The following is a 10181-nucleotide window of genomic DNA, read 5'->3' as shown; positions in this document are numbered from 1 at the left end:
CAGTGCGGTTTCTGTATCAAGCGGTGATACAACTGGTTAGGATGCTCTCTACTGCACATCTGTAGAATGACGTGAGTATGGATATGCAAATTCCAGCTCTCTTCAGCCTCCTCAGAAAGTAGAGGCATTGGTGAGCTTTCTAGACTGTGTAGGATGCGTTCTGGGGCCATGAGAGGTTGTGTGTGATGTGCACTCCCAGGCGTTTGAAACTACTTGTAGTTTCCACTGCTGTGCCACCAATGTAAAGAGGAGTTTGAGTGATGCAAGCTCTCCTGATGTTGATAACCATCTCCTTAGTCTTGTTGACACTGAAGAAGAGGCTACTTGCCTGGCACCAGGCCTTGAGCTCTTCCACCTCCCCTCTGGAGGTCGTGTCAATATTGGTGATGAGCCCATGGCTGTTGTATCGTTGGTGAACTTAATGAAGTGATTGATCAGGTGTTTGGCTGTGCAGTCATGTGTGAGCAGAGTGTCCAGCAGTGGGTTCAGCACACAGCCCTGAGGGACACCCGTGTTGAGGGTGATGGGGAGGGAAAAGTGGTCGTGCATCCTGACTATCTGAGGTCTGTTTGCTAGGAAGTTTAACACCCAGTTGCACAGTGGCGTATTTAGAGCAAGGAGTAGGAGTTTGTTCACCAAGGTCTGTGGGACAATGCCAAACTGAAATCCAGAAACAGCATTCTGACATAAGTGCATAGTTCCCTTTAAGCTGTGTGCTTGTGTGCGCACACACACGTTTTTCAACCAACATACAAAGGAAATTAATGTGCGCACAAAAGGTTAGTTATCTAAAATAATGTAGTAATCAATAATTACACTTATTGAAAATAATCTTTTAGCTAAATGTTTCTGTTAACTAGTTAGTCGGTTTTTCAAATACCACAATGCACGTCACTAATTTATGTCACCTCACTTATCCTGTTCCGGTTTGTACAGCTGCATCACGGCAGCAGCCATGTTTGGCGAACAGTGTTCATATCGTAAAGTTTACAAAGATCTGCTTCAAATCCTGTAGATAGCTTACTAAGTTTTTATTGGAAAAAGTATTGATTCACTATGTCGAATTCAAAAGAAGTGAAGGGCGTGAAGCGCAAAAGAACAGCAAATTTGTTTAAAGTAGAATGGCTTAACAAAATAGTAGAAACTGTTATACCGAAAGCTCATGAGGTCATGAACGTTCATCTGCGAGAAATATTTATGGATGATTCCGAAACTGGAGTTATCTGTTTGTATTGTTGTGATGCAAAAGTTGCTGGAGAATTTGCAAGTGGAAAGAAATGGAATGAGTTTTGGAAACTTGACTTTTTGAGGCGTCATTTGGCAAGTAAATCGCATTTGGATGGTGTACAAAAGCTCAGGCAACAGAACCCGTCACTACCCATTACAGGAGTGCTATGCATGTTACGGTTGAGTGCAGATGAGCGAGAGTGAAAATGATCAAACCCAGAGGAGATCAAAGTTGAGGTACAAGGATGGTCAGCTTTTGATTTCTCCACAACTGCAGATTGTGACTTCACATTTGGCGATGAACAAATTAATGCCTTATGTCTAAAATATCATGATCTTCTAGCTGAAAATATTGTAACAGTTAGACAGTTTAAAGATTTCAGATTTTCCGTGCAAGAAAAAATTAAATCCAAACCGATTTCAAACTTTGCTCAAGTGGCATTTGTACTTCAAAATGAACAGTTTTGCAACCTCACACAGTTGATGGACATTGGGGGAACCTTGCGTTAAGTGCGGACTGTTAACGAGGTTTTAGCCTAATGAATCAACTCAAAAACAAGCTGAGAAACTGTTTAGGTGAATGTCATTTGGATATGTTAATGGGAATCAAAAGCTATCAATGGGATGGAAATTCTATTAGTCTAGATAGAGTTTACGAAGAATGGGTAAATGCCAAAGACAGGAGAGAGAAAAAAATAACTGAGTGACTTAAATATGATAAAAATTAAATATCTCCAACCTGATGGCATGAACATTGACTTCTCTAACTTCTGTTAATGCTCCTCCTCCCCTTCGTACCCCATCCCATATTTATTTATTTATTTATCTATTTATTTACTATTATGATTTTTTTCTTTCCCTTTTTTTCTCTTTTTTCTCCCTCTGTCCCTCTCACAATAACTCCTTGCCCATCTTCTGGCCCCCCCCTTTCTTTCTCCCTAGGCCTCCCGTCCCATAATCCTCTCCCTTCTCCAGCTTCGTACCCCTTTAGCCAATCAACTTTCCAGCTCTTGGCTCCATCCCTCCCCCTCCTGTTTTCTCCTATCATTTCGGATCTCCCCCTCCCCCTCCCACTTTCAAATCTCTTACTATCTCTTCTTTCAGTTAGTCCTGACGAAGGGTCTCGGCCCGAAATGTCGACTGCACTTCTTCCTAGAGATGCTGCCTGGCCTGCTGTGTTCACCAGCATTTTTGTGTGTGTGACTTAAATATGTATGTTATTTTGTTGCTATGCTGTGCAGTTTTATGTCAAATATTTTGTAAGCCTACATAATCTGTCCCATGTGTGCATTCAGTGCGCACATACTTTTGCCACAGGAAAAAAATTTGCACAACATAAGATTTTTGCGCACACTGACTACTAAAGATTAGAGGGAACATTGCATAAGTGTCCTTGTTTTCCAGGTGTGTCAGGCCCAGGTGCATGACAGATGCTATGACATCTGTCATAGAGCGGATCTGTCAATAAGCGTGTTGGCGAGTGTCCTTTACAGCAGGGATGGAGTTTTTGATGCTAGCCATTCAAAGCACTTCATGATGATTGGTGTCAATGCCACCAGGTGACATGAGTTTAGTTCTGAAGGTGCAGAATTCTTTGGAACAGGGGTGATGGTTGCTGATTTGAAGCATGTGATAACAGCAGTCAGGACAAGTGAAGTGTTGAGGATGTCTGCGAAGATGTCAGTGAGCTAGTGTGAACACTTCCTGAGTACTCAGCCTGAAATGTTGTCTAGCCTCTCCACCTTATGGGTGTTGATTCTGCTGTTACAAACATTGGCTGCTCACCGGAGGGGGGGGGGTGGTTGCTTTCGTGCCTGGCATTGTGTTGCATGCCAGTTAGCAAGCATAAAAGATGCTTGGAACATCAGAGAGGGAGGCTTTATTGGTACAGTCAATGCTGAGTTTCCTAATGTAGTCAGTAATGCTCTTGATACCAAGTCGCATACGCTGGGGTTTGTTATCGATCAGGTGTTCCTGAATTTTTTGTGCGTCGGGTGCCTTTGCCCTCTTAGTGCTTAAACTGAGGTTTCTCCTGTCTGCGCTGAGAACTGTTCTGTCCTTGGACACGAAGACAGCACCACAGGCTTTTAGCAGGGGTGCATTTCTGCATTCAGTTATACACAATTACTTCATTTCATCATTGTCTTCTTTCTGCCAATTTTCCAAATTTCCCCCAAGTTTTATAATAGCTTCTGCTGACATTCTATTTCCTCATTAATGCTGAATTGTTTCATTTGTTTGTTCAGTGTCATTATATTAAGCAGCTGCTGTATTTTTTTCCACTGTTAATGCCTCAAATCAGCATTTTATGCAAACCACATAGCAACATTCTATTGCTCCTGAGTTGCATCCTCTTGGTCTTTTTAGACTTTGAGGATCTTATTGCTAAGAATAAAATCATTTTGCTACAGGCAGTACGGATAATTTAATAAGCAGAATAAATTAAGGAGATTGGGTTCCCGTTTGTGGAGGAATCACATGCAATCACATTTTGATGACATGAACTCCACATGTCAATATTATATTCCAGATCATTGTCTGAAAACATCAAGAGAGGCAGCTTGTTCCTGAATCCTGTTACAAGTTATAACTGATTTTATTCTATGACTGTGACCAGAATTTATAGCAGAAGATGTTCTGAAGTCCATGTTTGTGATTGTAAACATCCTGACAAAAAGTCTGTTTGGGGCAGGTTTGGAAACGTATTATGGGAGAAGTCAAAGTGGATGCTCAGGGAATTTCTATATCATAATATGGCTTGTATAACCAATAAGTCAGATTCTACGTTAGAGATGTTTTAACCTACAACTTAATTAACGATGGGCTTAGAATATTAATTTGTATTTTTAATGATTAGAGCCTTTTGTTGATGTTATTGCAGTTCTCATGAGAGTTTGTGAATACCTTGGTATTTAACAGCATTGCTTATAACTTATGGGTCAAAATGGATCATGATTTAACTTTTCAACTTGCTATCTTGTCAGTTGAATAAGATTTTAATATGTGACTTTATATTATATACAGTATATGTTATTTAAATTATGACTTTCTTACAGTTAAAAGGTTAGAATGAAGTTCCTGAATGCAAGCCAGAAACTTCATTCAGAAAACTCAACGTAGCAATAGGATTCTTTAATTCCACATATGAAATAAAACACATGATGTTATATTCTGACACTTTCTGTTTCTCCTCTCTAATTTACACCTACTGTTCATGATTTTGTAAGTAAGTTTCAGGTATTTTTAGTTGCATATGAATTGAGATGCAAGGAAGATTCGTGGTTCATTGACTTATGTGGCACCATGATAAAGGAGGGCAATTGTACCCATGGGCTACACAATCTTCAGAGCTCCAAATGAAAAAGGACATAAATCACCTACATTGATTCTAACTTAATAGCTGAAGGAGAGTGTTTATTTCAATAATTACAACCTGCTAATATCCTATCAGATGACCTCATCTAATTTTCTGAAGGGCAGTCTGAGCAGAGCTCAAAATTTTGGAGTGGAGGAGGGGAATTTTTGCTTTGTATGTACTTTATGCTGCACCTATCATCATTCAACATACTCTGTTCAAGTCACTGCAGCTCTTATGGAGCAACAGTGATAATGTTGGAGATGATATTACTATCTGGTTAGAATAGCCTCTATTGATCACTAGTGGGGAGAGGGGGCGGAAAAGAAAACAAATTTGATATGAAAGTTCTTTCTAGTTTATATACTTTGCTTCCAAAGTAGAATGACTTAAGTTGATCAGAATTAAAACTCGAATATTTATCCAAGCGTAATAAACAATCTATTAAATCATGACAGAAAGTGTGAAATATATCAAGAGGTCTATCATTAATATATTCACTATTATATTCATTTTATTGAATTTCTAACCAGAAATTACGGCTCATGTATTAAACTAGAAATATAGGAACTTAAAAATTGTTTTTGAATAATGACAACAATTAAGGACCACGGAAATCAAATTAATTAGCTCTAGATTTCTGTAATGTTCATTTTATTTTAACTTAATTGCCTTTTAAAATGTGGAAACTAGATGTCCATTTTCACAGGCCTATTAGAGCTACTTTTGTAGCTTCCACACTCTGTAATGAGACTATTTGATGCAAATGATCTAAATGCATAATTCTCACTTTTAATTGTATTTGCAAAATGGACTTTATTATTATATTCTGAATTTATTCAAGGAAAATATGCTAAATAGTATTTTATTTTAGTATAATAGATTGTTCTCTTTTTTAGTTTAATGATGTTAATCCATACACAGTATTAATTATTTTTATTTTGTAAATTATAGATATCTTTAACTAAGTTATACCTTAACATTTGAATTATTTATGAATGCACTTAGCCATCCTTAACCCTGCTGTTACTCATTTTTATTCTATTCAGGAATTGCAAAACCAACCTTGTTAAACTGTGCTCTTCAGATCATTTGTATTGTTTAAAAGTACACAGTAATGCCTTAGAGAAATTACTAATAGGAGTTGGTATTTCAAAGGAAAATGTCCCATACCTCCTGGGTAAAGATTGCTTATAGATGTGACAGAAATACAGTGCCATTAGTTTGCTAAGAGTAAATAGGAAATGTTAAAGGATATAGTTTTATTAAACAATTAGTTCCATTTACCAGACGATTGTGATTTAAGGGGAAATCAGAAAGTATGCCATTATACAATTATTGCCAAGCTTTCAATCAAAATGCAGGAAATTCTCAGCAGAGTAGACAGTGTCTGAGGAGAGTGAGCTAATGAGTTAAAACTTCAGGTCAAGAAATTTCATCATGTAAGCTGTGAAAGTATCTTTTTGTCCGTTTCCCCCTCAAGAGTTACCTGGTTTGTTCAATACCCCTTGAATTTTCACTTATTATTTCATTTTTTTTGCCAGGAATGTAATGTTCCCTTCACTGATTCCAGTTAAACAATCTTGATGAAATATTTTTTATGGCTCCATTCCTCCCCAGTTGTTCGTCAGGCATATTATTATGGAAAATCTGGAAAGGGAGTACTTTTGAAAGGAGTACATTTCTAATTTTTGTTCAGTTGGAGGAATGAGCCAGAATACCAAAAATACTGAGTTGTGAAGTCACAGAAATTGCTGCTGGCCTTAAATAAACTTGCCTGAAATGCTCCATTACAGTGAGCTCTTCATTCCACTTTTCTTGACAATTACACAGCTGCAGTGGAGAGTTTGGTGTCTCACAACAGTAGGGCATCAAGCTCGCCGAGCAGCAAATCAGATTGAAGGATCCTGAGTAAGAGTAAAGCAGGTCCCGATAAAGGGGCTCAGCCCGAAACATTGACTGCTTATTCCTCTCCTCTCCATAGAAGCTGCCTGCCCTGCTGAGTCCTTCCAGCGTTTCCTGTTATTGTTCAGGAAAGAGAATGATTTATTCTTTTAAAAAATATCTTTAAATACTTTACAGAGAGTGTTTGAGATACACCCATTTGAGTGAGGAGCAAAAATAACTTATGGAAACTTAAAAAAATGAGATTACTTGATGGAAGTCTGAAAATACTGTCTGAAGAAACAGTAACTGACACAACACACACAGAATGCTGAAGGAGCTCAGGAGGACTTGCAGCTTTTATAGAGAGAAGTGAACAGTTGACATTTCAGGTTGAGACCCTTCATCAAGACTGGAAAGAAAGAGGGCAGAAGCCAGAGTAAAGAAAATGTAGTAGGAGAGGGAGAAACAAATCCAGGTGAGAGTTGGGTGAGGGAGTGGGAAGGACGTGAGATGTTGGGAGGTGATAGGTGGAAGAGGAAAAAAGCTGAAAAAAATAGAATCTGACAAGAGAGACAGTAGACTATGGAATAAGGGATGTACCGAACTACGGAAAGAAAGGTATGGGTGATAGGCAGGTCATGAGAGCAAGAGAGGGGGAAAGAAGGGGTAAGAGGGCCAGAGAGATGAGGAAAAACAAAAGCAGAGGGGTGGGAACAATGGGAAGTGTTTACTGGAAGTTAGAGAAATTAATGTTGATGCCTTTTGGTTGGAGACTAATAAGACAGAATATGAGAATTATTCCTCTGCAGCTAGCCTTACTTCAGCAGTAGAGGAAGTCATGGACTGAAACGTCAATGTGGGAATGGGAAGTAGAATTAAAATGGCTGCCCACTAGGGGATTCTGGTTTTTAGGGCAGATGGCGTGGAGGTGCTCGAAGATGCAATTGCCCAGTCTGTGTCCTGCCTTATTGATATAGAAGAGGCCACACCAGGACCACCATCTCTCCTGGATTCACCGATCATCCATCGGCTTGTGCTCCTTCCCCTTCCCCCAACCATTTATTCTAGCTTCTGCTCTCTTCCTTTCCTGTGCTGATGGAAGATATTGGTCTGAAGTGTCGACTGTTCATCTCCTTCTTTAGATACTGGCTGACCCACTGAGTTCCTTCAGCATTCTGTGTGCATTGCACCAGATTTCCAGCATCTGCAGCATCTCCTGTGTCTCCAACAGTCGACACAAGCTGGTTTCCCTGGACCAGCGACACTGCATGGAAACAGTATGAGCACACTATTTAAGCCCCCATTATACAAGACAAGACTTTTCTAGTACTTTTCACAGTGAGGATAGTTCAGAAAAGGTAGGGGTTCTTCTCAGTCCACTGATTCTTTATTGACTGCCTTTGTGAAATTTGCACAGCACACTCCATAGAGGAGCAAGAAATCGCCGGTGGCCTCTGTACTTAAGGTAGAGCATCCTGAGAAGTTCCTGCAGAATCTCCTTCATTACGCCCATGAACCCGGAGTCCTTCACCACTTTTCCCACCATGTTTCCGGACCACTACCTAGAAAAGCTCTTTGACACGGTTTGTTATGGGCATTGTGATCTTTCTTGTGTGAAATTAATTACAATCCTCTAAATATATTTACTTTTCTACCATGTCCCAAAGGCAAATACAACTGACTTTTAAGAAGAAGTGAAACACTGGACTTGCATTGTGATTGACACTGGACTGCAAATATACCCTTTCTTCCCTAGACCTGGAAGGACTCATATACACCTAACTGTCCAGATGGGAAACGTCTGTGTAATCAACAGTGAAAATAATTAAAGATTTGAAGTCCATTTATTATCAAAGAATGTATAAAATTATACAGTCTTGAGATTTGTTTGCTTATAGGTAGCCACAAAGCAAGAAACCTGAAAGAACCCAATTAAAGGAAGAAAATACACGACCAACACTCAATGTACGAAAGAAAAAAAAACACAAATCGTATAAACAATTGAAGTGACAGCAACATTTCGGACCAAATTGAGTCCTCAGATCTGAACTCCAAAGCAGCCCAGAGTAGGCCTAAAGCCTCACTTATATTAGTTGGCACAGAGCACAGCTGCGAGGGCAGTCTTCATAGCCTCGGCGCTATGGAGAGAGGAGTGACCATTGTGGAGAGCGAGAGATATCAGCTCTCGCCTCAGATCCCAATACCTTGTCTTTTGTCTATCTGGGCCAGTGTTTAAATTGACCAAACGACAGAACAACAAAAGGCTCTGGTGCCCAGGAGAGAGATGTGAACATTATGGAATGCGAGTGAAATCAGCTCTTGCCTTCGATCTGGGCCAGTGTTTAAACTGTCTAAACAATGGATCATACCTTGCACTGGAACCCATCTACTGTGAAGGGGTCAGGGCCTGGACTACACTGCCCAATGACTCGCTCCGGGCTCAGATTTTGCCACCCAGCCCAAAGCTGCTCTCAAGCTCTTCAAATCAGCTTAGGCTCCCAAACGATCCAACCTTGCACCCAGGCCAGTTGTATGGGAATCAGATCTCCTCTGCCCCGACTTCTCTCGGCACCCAGAGCAATCCAGCCTTGCACCTGGGCCAGTTGTATGGGCATCGGAACTCCACTGTCCTGATCCCTCCTCTGTGAATGGCTCACTCCCCCGCATTGATTCTGCAACACGCCATCTCAGCTCAACCCTGAACTCACCTTGCTGTCGCTCTTCCCCTCACTATCTGCGGCAATAATTTAGCTCAATTTACTTCAGAAAAGGTGTTTTAGTGATGTTTTTAGTCGGATTTCTTAACTCCTTAACTACCTGTGAGCTGTCGCACACGTTTGGTAGCCCATCTTGACCAGAAGTTAGGAAATCAAGAGGGATCTTTTCTTTTCTGACCAGTCTACTGGGCTCAGGCTAAATGCAAGTTTTACACGCTGTCTGATCAGGAGTAAAGTTGAGAGTAGGATATACAATTAAGGTGTAACTTGATCTGTCCATTTCCCACTGGGTTAAAAAGGTGCATGCGTCTTTGTACACTTTATTGATGCCTTATTATGAGTTAACAACATTCTATTTATATCCAGATGCAGGTCTGAACTGCTGTAGTTAGGGCCATAGACGCGAGAAGTCCTGCAGGTGCTGGAAATCCAGAGCAACACACACCAAATAATGGAGGAACTCAACAGGTCGAGCAGCATCTATAGAAAAGAATTAACGGCTGACATTTCAGGCCGAGACCTTTCATCAAGACTGGAAGGGGTAAGAATAAGAGGGGGAGGGTGCTAAGTGATGCTAGAAGGGCGATAGAGGAGGAACAAAGTAAGAATCTGGGAGGTGATAAGTGGAAAAGGCAAAGGGCTGGAGAAGAATGAATCTGACAGAAGAGGAGAGTGGTGAATCTGGGTGAGCATGTGGTTGAAGAGTCAGAGGGAAGCAGAGATCACAGGGGCGAGCAATAGGGGAGAGTGTCACTGAACTCCTGTGAAAGAGAAGATTAAACTCCTTCAGGGTAGGCATACCTCGAAGAGGGATCATGCAAGTTATTACTGCAGAAACCTTAGCATCTCCCTAGTCTCCACAAATGACAGCCTTGTTCCTAAAGGTATTTTGCCTATTATGGATGAAGCTGTATTCTGGCTCCAGGGTGTGTGAATCTTGTGCATGGTGTTCCTGGAAGAATGGAGTGAGTCCGCCCATGTCTACAAGGTGAGTC

The sequence above is a fragment of the Mobula birostris genome, chromosome 24, assembly GCF_030028105.1.
Source record: "Mobula birostris isolate sMobBir1 chromosome 24, sMobBir1.hap1, whole genome shotgun sequence".
Taxonomy (NCBI): Eukaryota; Metazoa; Chordata; class Chondrichthyes; order Myliobatiformes; family Myliobatidae; genus Mobula; species Mobula birostris.
This window is presented reverse-complemented; position numbering follows the sequence as displayed.